Below are 10,486 nucleotides of genomic sequence, written 5' to 3'. Positions count from 1 at the left end.
GTGCATATGCATTTTTAGCTGGTTGATTGATATGACCCTACTAGACACACCTCACTTGAAGGCTCACGTTGAAGACCAAGGCATGGGACTCTAATCCATTCAAGCTAGGAGGATGACCAAAGGAGCATTGGAGACCCATAGAGAGGCATACAAGTCCTATAAGAAGGCCTATGAAGTATGGAAAGTAGCTTGGAGAGGAATGAAAGAAGAAGCTACAAGAAAGAAGGCCAACACTCAAAGTGGCTAGAGTCGCAAAGGGACAGAAACGCAAATGTGGCTAGACGTGCAAAGAAGGGTCATAGATGCAAAAGGGTCACAATTGCAAGCTTGAGGATTGGATGATGGCTATATGTGCAAGAGGAGCCTTTTTCGGATTCCAAGCCAATATCCAACTAGCCAAACAAGGCCCTTGCCTCATTAATGACATTCTTGTAATAACTAGCCTAGCTCTTAAGTCTAGTAGTATAAATACTAGACTTAGGTTATTTTCATCTTTAGATTAAGAAAACTCTTATGAGAGATTGTAGTTGATAGTCTTATATTAATATAGATTGTTTGGTTGGTTAACCAAGTGTTGCTTCCTAGTTGTGAAGTGAATTGCTTATTTCTATCAAATTTAATATTGCTCATTTGTGGATTCATTTGAGTCGTTTGTTGATTCGAATTGCTTAGGTTCTAGGGTTTGCAAATCCAATTGGAAGGGTTAGGGTTTGATATATCCTTTCTTGTCCATAGATTTTTTGCTCGTGGGTCAAGTATCTATCCATCTACCTTCTTCCATTTCTATTCTTCATCCACCCTTTATTTTGATTTTCTTGTTTTTTTTTTTTTCTAGAGTTTCCTACGTAGAATCGTATCATTGATTAAGTTGGAATTCTTGTATTTCTTTGATTAGCAGTATTACATTGAGGTAAGAAGATCCATCACCTTCTTCTTTTATAACATTCTTTACTACTATCTTGCTCACTTGGACCTCAAACTTATTTTCCTCGGCCAAATACACAAGTGCCTGAGATCCAACACCCACAGCCAAATTCAAGACATGTACTAAGAATCTCTCATTCAGAAATTGCTCGGAAAATAAAGGCCAAGTGATCATAGGCACACCAGCTGCAATCCCCTCAAGGGTCGAATTCCAACCACAATGGGTCAAGAACCCATTGATTGCAGGGTGTGATAGAGGTAATATTTGTTGTGCCCACCCAGGGATCAAAAGCCCTCTTCTTTTTGTTCTTTTTTCAAATCCATCTTCCTCCTTTTTTATGACTAAAATGAACAGACAACCTGATGATTCCAGGCCTAAAGCCAGCTCCAAAATTGTACAACTGTAATACAACCGAGGCTTCCAAAACATGCATACACGACAAACTCAAGCTGCCAAGAATCAAGCCATTTCTTCAAACTGCTGTCCTCTTTGTCAACTAGTGAGGCCTTATTCCCTCTCTGAGCTTTATCTAGATTGTCCTTGTTACAAAGAGACAAAGGCCCAATGCACCAAACTCTACCATCTTTAAGTTTTCGGAATAGACGTACCTTTGTTCCAACTCTTTGAAAGTAATGATCACAACCACATAGGCTCTTTCTTCAGCTGCTCATATTTTGTCACGAATATCTTGTATGGAGATGGCTCCTGGGTTGAAATGTCCAGAGATTTGAGCTTTAGTTACTTCAATTCTATCTGGAAAATCAGGTATGACAAAAGGTTCTGATTCAGGAATTGTGTTTTGATCCCTCATGACGTGTTACACCCCGTAGTTTTGTACGTTGAGATTTATGAGTGTTGATTGTTTTAAGTATGGACACTGGAGTTACCTTCAAGAATATATGAGATTATATGCGCCAATCTTATGGTTATGAGGGTTTAAGTTCATATAATAAGCTATGGAAGGACTGAAGGGCAAGTGAATCAAGGAAATTAAATTTGTTAGAACTTTGAAGAAAATATGAGGGGCAATTTTGGCCCAACTTGGAGGAAGAATATCTTTTAGTATATTAGGAGTTTTGAGCAAAGCAAAAGCCTAAATTGAAGTTCATGAAGTCTAGTTTCCAACGCAACAAACCGCTCGTCGATACGTCGTCGGAGTAGAGAATTATGGACGTTACAAGTTAGGCGGGGCGAAGGCGCGCGCGCGCGCGTCTTTTGCCGACTTTAGCACAATATATAAGGGTTAAAAACCCCATTTTTCTCCATAATAAATACCCCCAAATGTTATAGAGAGCTCAGCAACATATGAGAGCAAGTATACAACACAAAAGTGAGGATTTTGAGTAATTTCAAGCGACGGAGTATTAATCGAGGTCCGGGTAACATGTAGTAGCGATTATAGTATTGTCTTGCGATGGAGTTGTATTGGATTCAAGGTGAATATTGAGGATATTGTTGATCCAGCGAGGATAAAGTATGAATCTTCCCTTATTGATATTGATTTCGGTTTATTTACGAAGATAGAGTTATTAAATGATCGTATAATGAACTGTTGACGGAGAAATTGAATAAACATCGTGTGGGATGTTTATGGAGTATTTTGGTGTTGATATTATTATTGTTGATGTTGGTATTGTTGTTGTTGTTGTTAGTTGATGGATTGTGATTTCGGGCTAGGCATAGAAACAGGGGAAATGCTGCTTGAATTTCGGCAAATTCTAAATGAATTTAAATTAAAGGCTTAAGACGAGTGTATGATGATGAGCCTAACAATAGTATGAATGGTTGTATATGTAGATTACGAGACTGCGAATGATCTTAAGTAAATTGCAAGACGGGAAGTGATTTGGAAAAGGCCGAGAAGTAAGCTCCAAGGTATGTTAAGGCTAGCCCCTTTCTTTCGAAGGCATGATTCCTACGTTATGATTCCGGATATTTTGCCATAACATTTTTTTTACATCCAAAAGTTAGAAGTTTATGATTCTTAAAAGCTTCTTATGATACTAAAGATGAGATTTTTTTCTTTTTTCTTTTTTATGATGAACATGATGATGATGATTTTAATTCTAGAAATTCCAAAGCTCATGTTTTTAATGCTATTATGAGATCATTGAGTTTATTTCATGATTTCCTTGATTCTACTCATTGTTGTTGATCTCATCTTATGTTACTTGTTCCTTCAAGGTGAGATATAGCGATAATGATTGCTCCATAATATAAATCGGAGGTTACCGACCTTACGTCACTCCGATAAAGTTGTAGCTTTCATATGAGCTTTCATGCATGCTATTTACATTATGTATATGTGCATACTATATCTATGGATCAGGTCGTACGTTCCTCGGCACTAACATTTTATATTTATGGATCGGGCCGTACGTTCCTCGGCACTAACATATTACATTTATGGATCGGGCTGTACGTTCCTTGGCACTAACATATTATATTTATGGATCGAGTCGTACGTTTCTCGGCAATAACATATTATATTTATGGATCGGGCCGTACGTTTCACAAGACTAACATTTATGGATCGGGTTGCACGTTCCGCAATACTAACATATATATATATATATATATATATATATATATATATATATATATATATATATATATATATGTGTGTGTGTGTGTGTGTGTGTGTGTGTGTGTGCGCGCGCGCGCGCGCGCGTACATATGATTTCTAAGATTCCGGCATTACATATTGTACGTTCCCCGGATGACGGAGTTATCTTGGTCTCATGCTATGTTCCACGTTTCTTCTTATGTTATTTTCATGCCTTACATACTCGGTACATTATTCGTACGACGTCCTGCTAATGGACGCTACGCTCTTTTGGTGGGGCGAGGGAGACGGATCGGACCGGTGGGTGTTTTGTCAATGGATTCTCAGGGGCACTCCACTTACTTCGGAGCTGCAATCTATCTAGTATTGGTCCTTATGATCATTTGTATTCTATGTAGAGGCTCGTAGACGTGTGTGTACAATTAGATGCTTTACAGCTCCACCGGTTTATATTATTGTATAATATATTGGTAGCCTTGTCAGCTGGTGATGATGGGCATAATTGTTGATGATTATATAGAGATGCATCGTTATGTTGTGGTAGATGTCCTTACAGGTTATGACAACCATGAGCTACTTTTGGGGTCCATCCAGAAATGATTATGAGATTTATGCTTAGAGGTACTCAATAGGTTAGCTCCGGGTGCCCGTCATGGCCCTCTGGTTGAGTCGTGACATGATGTACAAGCTATGCGTGCACATTTGAGTAAAGCAACTCATTCCATCAAAAGCGATTCTTTGAATCTGAAACTTATTAGCTGTCCAAGCAACATACACATCGGAAACAATGCAACTGGCTTAGGCTTCATGTCTTCAAGTAAAGTTTCAGCTTGTTCTTGTAGCATATCGATTGCAGCAACGAACTGTCTCCGATAGTTCAGACCAGTCACAGCATTCTGGTTTTCACATCCCTCTAGCAGTCCTGCTTCCTTAGCTCGAAACTGGAGCTCTACTACCCGAATGAGGAGTCCAGAACAAATGGCACGATCAATTGCTGCAGTGAATCGGGCAGCATTAAGTGGTGTCGTGACTAACGTGACTGTCACACCTTGCTGTGGTAACAATTTGGCCATGTCAGCCAGGGGTATGAGGTGACTTGTAGAAAGTAAAGGTATCACAACAAAGTTTAACTCTGCTAATGCTGCCACTGTAACCATCTCTAATTACTTACTATCTATGAACTGAAAACTATAGTGTGTTAAATGATGCAGTTGCAAATGGAGGAAGTTAGGTGGTTATATATATATATATTAGAAGAGTGTGAGTATTTGCTATTGTTATAGAAAATGGCAAAAACGGTCCTGGAGTATGAGAAATGGGGTACAGTTAGGCGAAGCTAGGATCTGAAGCTTATGGGTTCTGAATTTTTTAATCTTTTTATGTTACAGGGTTCCAAACGAATAATTTGTACATATTCAATTGATTTTTAAGACAAATATAGAGTTTGAACCAAAGCTATTGGATTAGGCTAAACTCGTAGCTAACACTCTAGCTCCGCCCCTGCGTCACACTCACATGTGTAGTGGAGTGGTTCATTGTGGCAGAGATGCTACAAATCCAATAGATAACTGTACCATGGCAGGCAGCTGTACATTTCATTTTACCTCCGTTCCAATTTAAGTGTCTTACTCTCCTTTTTGGTCTGTCCCAAAAAGAGTCTCTTTCTATATTTAGTAAACAAATTTCAATTCCAACATTCTACACGGTAAGTTTAAGACCACAAGATTTAAAGGACTACATATATTTTTAATTTAAGACCATAAGATTCAAAAGTCTCTCTTTATTTCTTAAACTTTGTGTCAAGTCAAATTAAGACACTTAAAATGAGACGGAAGGAGTAATTAGTAAGTGGACTTGCTATACGAGATATAATTGTGTCTTCTCTTTTGCATGTATATATATGCTAAGCTAATCAGTCTTGTCTACATTATGCAATAGACCAATTATTAAGTCAAGAAAAGTATAGCCACTGCACGTTTAAGTCATGTAAGAATGATAATTGGAGTAGGTAAATAATATCAAATAATATGCTGAAGTAATCAATAATATGAAGGATCTCATTGATAGGAGTCTAATTGAATTTGTTCAGTTATAAAATAGTGATAATCCCTTCTTCCTCATCTCCACTCCACTCACGTTGGAGGACTGCTTATTCGGTTTTTAAGTAACTTAACACATATATACACTGCAATGGACTTGAGACGCAATTGAAAAGTCGAGTTGATAGTGGCGTGTTGAATCCTAGGAAGGACCCATTAGCTAGAAAATTGTGTCGTAGTAGTAAAAAAAACTTACTAAAATCTTGGTAGAGAGAGGAGAGTAGTAACTTGAGCTCGGCAGTGAGGCTGTGGTGTCATGAGGACTAATAGTGAGGTTCAATTAGAAGATTTTAATGGAGAAACCTAAGAATACGAAGAAGATGGGACGTAGAACTACGGTGCAGGTAGCTAAGAGGATGGTATAGATGTCGGAAAATATGCACAGCAGAAGCATACCAGAAACATACTGCTTACATGAATAATATACAACAAATTTGGATCACGTAGAACATACACACGTATTAAAATTTAATTCGAGAAATATCTTTCGGAGCCAATGGCGGAGCCAGAAATTTTACTAAGGGGGTTCAAAAATATAAAAAAAATACACACGAAGAAGTGAAAGGGGTTCAACATTTACTATATATACATAAAAAATAAAAAATTTAACCTTATATATATAGTGTAATTTTTCACCGAAGGGGGTTCAGATGAACCCCTTTGGCCCTTACTAGCTGCACTCCTGTTCGGAGCGTGAACAAATATCTTCCAGTAAGTCGGACTCCAAATAAATTATGATGAAAGAACAACTTCAGCAATGAACAAGAATCGAGAAGCTATAGTTTGCTCTTTGCTATAGAAGGTGTGAGCTTTGGCTGGTGAAGAAGGTTGAAGCGTTATGTTGCAGTTGGGTCCCTCATATGTTCTTTGGTGAAAGACACAGAGGAACCAAGTCACATGAGAAATCTAAAAAACCATTAGTAAGTAACGGAAGATCTAACAGAGGGACCTTTTTGGTCAATCTTGGCAAACTTAGGGATAGTTAAGTGAGATATTATTATAAGGATGGTGTTAAAGTTTAGGTGATACAATAAAGAGAGATATTAGAGATAACGGTCAAGAACACATGAACTATCACTTTTTCGCGAGTTTCATATCTCAACTATCAGTTGTTCCTTTTCCTACCTGAACTATCACCATCTATATATTAAAACATACCTAGTTGAATAGATGGTGATAGTTCATATAGGAAGAGGGAATAATTGATAATTGACCTAATCAGCTTGGAGACAACTTTTTGACCATTAACGCATGATATTATTTAAAGACATGCATTCGGCCAAGATCATTAGTTTAGTGAACACAACTATATGAGGGTAGTGGCAGGCGCATTTGTTCTTTTTAAATTTAAATATTAAGCATGTGGTGTGATCTCATCAGTGGATTAGTAAAATGCAATCATTAGATGTAACAAAACAATTTTCAGCTTATTTTATAGCAGAGATACCTTATGATGGCAGCAATTTTTTTTAATCTTTCATGTAAGGAATATACAAATACAATGAAACCCATCAACTGTCTGCTGTTAGCTGGAGGGAGATGGCACATCAAGAAGAAGAAGATGGCCCTGTATACACATTGGAAGAAGCACTCACAACAGTTGGAATTGGTAAATTCCAATATATGGCGATGTGTTATGTGTGAAGAAGTAAAGTTGATTTTTTGGAGGTACAAAAAATTCTAGATATTTAGTAAGGGATCTAGAATAGTCTAGTGTAGGATCTTGAATAATTATCTTAAAGAAAAATCTAGATATTCTAGAGTAATGTTAGAAGATAAGGCTAACTAGATATTTTGTAGATATATCTAGATAATTCTATCTAGAACCATCCCTAGACAAGTATAAATAGGGGTGGCCTTGAACATTTGTAATCAACCCAAGTTAACCCAACACAACCCAATTGTAAGTCATTCAAGCCAATTCAAGAAAGTTTTCTTCCATAACCAAATTCTCCTTTTCATAGCTTCCTCTTCTTTAGTTAAATCTTCTGATCTTATTTAACGATTTAGGGCTAGCAGAAGGTCTCCCCGATTTACTTTTCTTCTGCTATATTTCTCTACATGGTATCAGAGCCATAGCCACAGGTTGGCTTCCGAATTTTATTTCAAGATCGGGTTAGTGGTAGATTCAACTGGTTTCTCTAAATGGATTTGAGCGGCCGTGTTAATGGAGTGAGGATGGAGTTACTGAATCAGTCCAATTACAAGGTATGGAAGACATGTATGGAGTCATACCTTGTGGGAGAGGATTTGTGGGATGTTATTAATGGTAGTTACACAAGTCCTCCTACTGACGGACCGAAAAATAGCGCATACAAGAAGTGGAAGCAGATTGATGTGAAGGCGGAGTTCATTCTAAAGAGGTCCGTCTCGCACAACTTGTTTGATCATATTATAAGGTGAAAATCAGCTCATGAAATTTGGAGGACCCTTAATTGTTTGTTAAACAAGAAGGATGAAGCCCGGCTGCAAATATTGGAGAATGAATTGGCAAACACCACTCAAGGTAATCTTTCTATTGCCAAGTACTTTTTGAGGATTAAGAACTTATGCTCAGAGATCTCTTTATTAAATCCGGATGAGGCTATCTCCGAAGCATGAATGAGAAGAATTATCATTCGTGGTTTGAGGTCAGAAGATATTCCTTTTGTTACATCAATTCAAGGATGGGCTCAACAACCATCCTTGGAGGAGTTTGAGAATTTGTTGTCATCACAGGAGCTACTAGCCAAACAGATGGCTAGTGTATGTTTTAAAGAAGGGAAGAGAATGCTCTTGTAGCCGACAAAAAGAACTTCAAAGGAAAAACATTCAGAGATACGCCACACTCTCGATCTCAAAGTGTTTCCAGCTCGCTAGAAAAGGAGATAGAGTCTACTAATAACTATAAGAAGACTCTAAAATGTTACAGGTGTGGTAAAATAGGTCACATAAAAAGATATTGCCGAACGAAAGAGAGCAACATGGTGAGAAAGCTACTGAAGAAGAAGAAGAAGACTGGGGAAGGTGCTTCATAGTTGAGGCTCGAGTAGTAGATGCCCTGGCTTCCTTCAATTTCGAAAGAGACTGGATCATGGATTCAAGAGATAATACGGTTCATTACGTGGAGAAGGAAGGCATTGGTGTCATCAACAAAAAGTAAGCAGATTCCAAAGACGTTCAGACTAGTGACGTAGTAGCTGCTATCGAGGAAATCAACGAAGCAGATCCTGAAGCTCGTAATAAAAGTCTGGACGTGAGGGATGTTGAAGTAGAACCTAAGCAGGTAGTGTCTGAAACTATATATAGTAATGGTGACCATTCCGGAGAAGGCATTGAGGGAGTTGTTGGAGAAAGCATTGAGGGAGTTGTAGTGGAAGTTGAAGTCTTCGGTCAATCATCTGCCGTGACGAGTCAATCACTAGCGCATCAAATCGGAAAGCGTGATGGAGAAGCCGACGGTCAAATAAATGAAGAGGTTGACCTTGAAGGCTCAATTTCATATGGAGATACAAGCAGTATGATTTTTGAAAGCTCTGAAGCTGCCAAACAGTTTATCGAGGAGTTGGAAAGGGAATCTAGTGGTGGATCCTATGCTGGTGTTGAGGCTTCGAAGGAAATTAATGGTCAGATCGTCACTGACTTAGGTGCTTGTCCAGATAACACAATTGGCAAGGAGCTAAGAGAAAGAGGGAGTCTGGAAACTCTAGAACGTGAAACTCAGCATGGAGATAATTCATATGGACAAATTAATGACGAAAAATCTTCATCATTTGAAGAAGCAAAAGGAGTCAAGAAAATACTGTTGAGATCTTCACCAAGGCACTCCCAAAAGCTTCGTTTGAGTTCTTCTACAACAAGCTTGGGGTAGTTTCCAAAAAATCACTTTAAGGGGGAGTGTGAAGAAGTATGTTGACACCTAATTTTCACCTCATAAATCTTGTATTTTAATTTTTTAATTTTTCGAGTCCAAGACGGAGTAAGGATGCCCTTAAAAAATTAAAAATCCTGAAAAAATTGCAAAAATTGATGTTTAATTATTATTTTTCATAAAAATTAACAATTACAAGAAATTACGAGTTATTTACTTTTACAAACGTGATTTGAAAAGAAGATACGTATCTCGCCCCGTCTAACTCGGGAAAGTTATTAATTAAAAATGACGTATGAATTATGGCTCATTTTGACCGCATTTTTTTATATTTTTAAATATTTCTCGGAAGCATATCAATATTGGGCTCGTTTTGAAGCTCGTATTTTAAAACGACGTGTTATAATTTTTATTTCGTCAAAATATTATTTTACAAGGGGCAAATTGTTGATAATTCTATCTACCCCACTTACTATTCCATCTATCCCATATTTATTTCTCCCCTCATTTTTCTTGACTTAGGCCCCACATGTTTCCCTTTTTCTTGACTTTCTCCCCTTACTTTTTTTTTTCACCCGTCCAACTCTCTCTCTTTTCAAACTACTTCCTTTTATTTTTTTCAACTCTCTCTCTCTCTCTTCTTTTTAAACTCATTTTTTTTCTTGTCAATGCTCTCTCCTGCTTTTCAACTCTTCTTTCCTATTTAATCTAACCTTACATCAAACACCAAACTTCTAATCTTATCAAAAGCAATAGCACACCCCATTTCTTTTTCCTATTGTACACAAGATTCCAAACCTCTTTCTTAGCCTTTTACGGAAACTATCTCTCCATTTTGGTGTAAATATTTGAATCCTCTCTCTTTCTTATTTAATTCTCTCACCCCTCAGTCAAAACATCACAAAAGTCCTGCCTCTTCACGTGAAGAGTACTATTCTTTCAGAAAACTTTTTGACTTAAGAGAATACGTTGTCTCTTTCTTAGCCTTTTTAATTAACTCTAAGTCCAGCCGGTTAACCATTGTTAATGGATCTTAAAGGATGCTT

General features: G+C 37.6%; 1 pseudogene; it reads right to left on the bottom strand.

Annotated features, from left to right (window-relative positions):
• Positions 1-856: 856 nt before the first annotated feature.
• Positions 857-4,648, bottom strand: LOC132036060 (UDP-glycosyltransferase 73E1-like; annotated as a pseudogene).
• Between the last annotated feature and the right edge of the window lie 5,838 nt (positions 4,649-10,486).

This window comes from Lycium ferocissimum, chromosome 11, assembly GCF_029784015.1.
Source record: "Lycium ferocissimum isolate CSIRO_LF1 chromosome 11, AGI_CSIRO_Lferr_CH_V1, whole genome shotgun sequence".
NCBI lineage: Eukaryota > Viridiplantae > Streptophyta > Magnoliopsida > Solanales > Solanaceae > Lycium > Lycium ferocissimum.
This window is presented reverse-complemented; position numbering and strand designations above follow the sequence as displayed.